This window comes from Apteryx rowi, unplaced genomic scaffold (assembly GCF_003343035.1).
Source record: "Apteryx rowi isolate R43461 unplaced genomic scaffold, aptRow1 scaffold_332, whole genome shotgun sequence".
NCBI lineage: Eukaryota > Metazoa > Chordata > Aves > Apterygiformes > Apterygidae > Apteryx > Apteryx rowi.
The window spans coordinates 511569-517069 of record NW_020449775.1 but is presented as its reverse complement, the minus strand read 5'-3'; the positions used below and the strand labels follow the sequence as shown (position 1 = coordinate 517069).

Genomic DNA, 5501 nt, shown 5'->3' with positions numbered 1-5501 from the left:
ACCCACCCACCCTTTTATTTTTTGTTCAGCTTCTCTTCCTTTTACTCAAACCACCAGAAAAGAGGCAGCGGTGCGATAGCTGCCCATGCTGCGCTTGCCCTGCCAGGGCCGCGCTCGATTCCCCGCTCTGTTCCTCTTGTCCGAGCGAGGCCCAGCCACGCGTCGGGCAGCCTCTTGCCCCTCGAGCCATCTGTTCCCGGTCAGGCCCTCTCTAAGGACTGATTTAATTTATTTGCTCCGCTCTATCAGGCAATCTCGGCTACGTATGTGAACGGGTTTATTACTATGATGTGTGCGCGGCATTGCAGGGGTGCAGGGTCTCAGGGACTCGGGTTCATATGGGAGAGGTTTTGGCTGGCCTGGAAATGGGGGAATTGGGGAGGAAAAAATAAAGCTGAGCGCTGCCTTTGTGCTCACCCTTCTTCCCCTACATAACTCTGCTTCAAAGCTCCTTTTGATGCCCTGTATGAGTAAAATGAGTGAATTTAGACTATGATAGTCCAGCTGGATTTCTGGTGTTGCTCTGCCTGTTTTCTGGGGTTTGCATGTGGCTGCTTAAATTGCCTTTACAATGAGTGGATCTATGTTGCTCTCTCAAGCTCCTAACTGATGCTGCTCTGTCAGAAACCTTTTTAAAACTAATTCCTGCTCCTGTAAGTCTGATGCAATACTTGTTCACTTCTTCACTTTCATCCTCATGTTTTAGTTTTCATTATAAAAGGGACCATTTTTCATATGTGTGAGATTTACAGCAGTTGGGGTTTGAAAGTGGAATCATCTGATATCCTTGGTTTATGACAAGCAGCAAAAACTTGTTATTCATGTTGAGAGAAACAATTCTGCTGCACATACAGATGAAGCAAGAGCGGCTGTGCCAGCACGTTTTGGGTTTTTTTTTTCCATTGAATATGTTCCTGGGGTCTGAGCTGTTGCTGCAAAAAGGAGGAGAAATGTCTGTGACCTGTAATCAGTTAGGCACACAGGAGAAAATCAGTTGTCTTATGCTGAAATGTGAGTGCAAAATACAGCATTTTATGCAATTTCTTCTAGAGAAAGGAAGAAGTGATTTTTTACTAAGAGCTAGCTGTCAAATTAACCCACTATATTGTGCTCTCCAGGACTGAAATCAGGAGACCTGAGATGACTTGGTAAAGCTTAGTGGCCCTGAACATGTGGATGCATGCCTGCACAGAAAATATATGGAAAACTACAAGTTGCAAAACAAAAGCCGTAAGCATGGGAAGAGGTCATGTAGGAGCTGGATGTGCTTTCTTCACGGTCTTCTGCATTTTATTGCTAAACTGCCTTCTTATTCAGATTTCTGTGCTATGGGATCAGTTAGGGAGATAATTTGCTTTGTATCACGTGCTTGCAACTTGTTTGCAAGCTGCTGAGTATAATAACTAGTGAGTAGTTAATATACCTGATTGTACGCTGCAGACACCCAGGTGTTCCGCAGTATGCATATTGAATAAATTAAACTTGAGTAGTGTGTTTCCAAATGTGTTTCTCAGTCTCCTTATTGGATTTTTTTGTCCTTCAGCATTTTCATTATGACAGTGCTCTCCACAATAACATCTCTTCTAAATAGCTTTTTTCTGCAGGTCAGCAGGTAAAAAAAAATAATTGAAGACAATCTATTAAGAGAGTAATTGAGATTATGGATTTTAAAACCCTCTACTTATAAAATGTGAAAGAGGTCAAATATATGCTCTAGAATTAGACTATTGGAAAAAGAGTTATAATGAATCCTATATTTGCCAGATAAGAATTTTGTGTCGAGGGTGCTTTTTAGTCAAGAAGTTGTGCAGAATTATTTCTGCTACTACTTAATTTACATACATATAATTAAAAACAGGGATTTAGCAATCAGTAATTTTTAATATTTTAATGCCTTCCACTTATTAGTATGTCTGAGCTACAACATTACTGACATGGATTAATTATTTCCTCTTGTGAGGTAGATGATGTTCCTTTTATAAGAGGTGAATATTGATGCAGTAATATTGTTGCCTAATCTAGCTGGGCAACCATAAAACTGGAGATAGCAGCTCCCCTTTGTCTTAACTACCAGTCACATTTCTGGGGAAAAGAAAGACACTCGGTGTAGTTGCCATCTATAGAGTCCTAAGATACTTGGGGGAAGATCTGAATTTGTTTTCAGGAACAGAATGCCTTCTATATAAAAAAAAGTCTTCCATTGTGAATCTGTATGAAGACACCAATTGGAAAAAAAGAAATCTGTTTTCATGTGTTTAAAGTTGAAGAGGGGTTGCATGACTGTGAGCATATGCACAGTTTGCTGCTGAGGCGACCTGTAACGCTTGGCCAGGAGCTCCAGTCACAGTATAGACCTTTTCTTGTAAGAGTGATAGCAGGCGTCCTGCTACCACAACAAATGGCTTTTGAGTGGGATTGTCCATACTTCCCTATCAGAGAAGGTTTGTTTTATCAGCAGATGAACCTATGCAGATGTTGGCCCCGGCATATTTCTTGGTGTGCTGTGTGTGGGACTGTTTTGCCTGGATACAGGATTAGTGAAACTGGAAGTTGCCTTAATGTGCCTGGAGAGAACAGAGACTCCCTGCTTTGGGGCAGGCCGAATATGCCAGTTTATGCTTTTTTTTTTTTTCTTGTCACACAGGATCACTTGCTCCTTTCTTCTTTAGAAATTCTTGCTGGCCATTCATGTCTCACACTCTTAAGTGCGAGATGTCCTTGCACTAGATGCTTTTCTGCATCTTTAGTGGGGAAGCAGTGGTTTATAGGTTTTTTTGAGATCCAGTAATGGAATAATATAATCACCTGCACCTTGTGCAGGACTTGGCACCCTGCCAGAGCTAAGTATTTTCCTTGATAATATGTGAGGAAGAGCTTTAAAGAATGTGTCATATTCAGAAATTAAAAAAAAAAACTTCTGATACCTCATTAGACAGTAATGTAGTTTTCTGTTTCTTGTCTCCCTCTTGCTTATTATTGAAGCATCTGAATAAAACCAGACAGTCTGTCAGTTTGAATTGGCCTTTCTCTGCATTCAATATCCCCCTGTTTCATTTGGCACATTATCATATGGCTTTAACTGTTTTCCTTTGGTTCATTTTGTTTTGATCTGTGATTCTTTGTTTCCCATGCTGTTTTATCTCCTGTTTAGCATCTTACAATGGATTTCTAATTATCATGACCAGCAGAAACTAACAGGACGTGGTTTTACAAAGGTTTGTAATGCTCCATTTCATACAATCACAAAAATACAAAATACTTTTGTTAAATAGTTTGCCTTAAATGCAGGTTTTTTACATGCAAATGTTGCAAACATGATGTTTCCTAACATGGAAAAGATGCTAGTTTTTATTTTGGAGTCTGAGTAATCTACTATGGTCAGCCTATACATGCATAACCTGTAACAGTTTATGCCTGCGACTGATTTGGAGATAAGTTTTCTTGACATGGGTGGAAGGGTAGCCTTCATTATTTTACTCTATGTTGTGTAATAAAAGGCTGCAAAGCTACAGTTTCAAGTACCAAAACAGCTATATCCAGAGCTGTGCCATATAAAATCAGCTTGCAGATTATACTCATAAATAAGATGCTACAGGTCAAAAGACTTGTGAAAAAGAGGCATGAAAAACTGAGTAACTGTTTAAAGGAAAATTAAATGTATTTAAGTATAATGTACATCCTAAAATCAGTGTCATGGCAAGATCAAGAAACAGTTGTGAATTTAGAACTGTTTTTAGGTTTAGTGTTGTCTCACAGAAAATTGCATGCTTTCTCATGACATTGGTCAAGGAGCTCTGTTAAAAAGAGGATCAACATCGATCTTTGGGAGTGCACACTCTCTCAGTTGTAAAGACTTTTCCTAGTGTCCTTAACCTGGCTTAATAGTTCGGGTGTCTGGAAAACAACCTTTCTTTTTCCAGCCTTTGGTTGCTAAGATTTGCACTAAGTGTATAAGAATGGTATCATGCAGATTCATGTATGAACCTTCATGCTGGATACAACCACCTTAAAGTGGGCTCTCCGGACGTTTGAAGCCAAAAGAACTGAACTGTATCAAATTCTTGCAGGCAAAAAGGAGCCACATGTATTTACACTGCTGCATGTCCTCAGGACCAGTCCGGATAATTATACAATGATATAAGCATATGCACAATTCTACAGCATAAATTTGGTGTGCGTGCATTTCTTTTTACTAAAATTCTTGTAATCTGCCTTCAACATTGTAAAAGGTATTGAAACCATACACAGACTGTTCTCCAGTTGTTATAATATGCATAGTAATTATGAGCAGAAATAGGCCAATTATGCTCAATCCAGTGAGCCTACAAGCTGTTCTTTGCCAGTTTTTCTTAACTATTGTTCCATATACTGCTTGGCTAACCTTCTTTTGTTTCTTCTTGTAATACCTACTTTTATTCAATTTCACAACATAAACTGAACGTTACTTGCTTTACTGCAGGTAGTTTTAAGCAGAAAATAAAATGGAACAGTGCTGTTTTTTCTGGTATTTTCTTTAAATAACTGGTTGTACTATATTTTAGCAAGAACTCTTGAATGCTTTAAAATTTTACTTTGTAGGAGAAAGGTCATGTTTATGTGATTTAGAATGCTTGTTTTTGATTTAGTCCTATGTTAACACTAAACAGCATATTTTCAGCCTGTAGTACAGATGAACCTGGGATAAAGTTGTTTTTTGTCTAATTTTAAAATGAATATTCTTTCTCCAACCTAAATTGGCTTCTGACTTGTATTGTGTGCCTCTTATGCTTATTAACTTGTATGCAGGAAATGTAGCATTGGGAATCAGAAACAGGCACTGGAGGATGTTTTCTGGCATGAACTCTTCCTCGGCAGTGTCCACCATAAGCTTATGTTGGTAAGTGTTTGGAGATTTCACAAGTTTCATTTTCCCTCAGATGTATGTCCAAAGGCTGTGCTGCAAGCAATAAAATTAATGTAGGAACATTCTGAACAATAACTTAAGGCTTGAAGTCCACAAATCACTATAGAAGAGTTTAAAGTTTTCAAATGAAATCATAAAAAGTAAGTAAATGGTTAGGTCCTGCCAATTTAATAGCTGATGAAGAGAGTTCAGTCAGAATCCTGTCTGATGTCTCAATAGTCATTTATGCATAAAGCAACTAAAAATGTATGTTAGATACTTCCTCTCATTACTGCAGGCTTCTGCCATCTCTGACAACTTCTGCTTTGGGAGACATAATGGCTAAGAAATGGGATGCAGGTCTCTTCCTATGAACATATGTATCGCTATCCTCAGCTATGTTATAATGTCTTAATATTGTTTATGAAATACCAGCAAAATGTTCATGGTGTCAAAAAAGTGGATCCTGGTTTGATCAAGACCTTCACAGTCTAAATCAAACAGACTACATGATCAGACAGACCTGTGATACACCAGATTACAGGTCTATCACAAATTAGCTTTGATTCTTTCTTTAGTAGAAAGAAACTGATTACGTAGATGGAGTCATTAAAAGGCT

At 38.5% G+C, this 5501-nt stretch overlaps 1 long non-coding RNA gene across 1 annotated transcript; it reads left to right on the top strand.

Moving 5' to 3' along the window:
- Window positions 1-69: 69 nt before the first annotated feature.
- On the top strand, window positions 70-3214 carry LOC112969064. Its single transcript, XR_003254541.1, has 3 exons — window positions 70-263; window positions 1119-1230; window positions 3152-3214. It is a non-coding gene; the product is annotated as an uncharacterized LOC112969064 (long non-coding RNA).
- Window positions 3215-5501: the final 2287 nt, after the last annotated feature.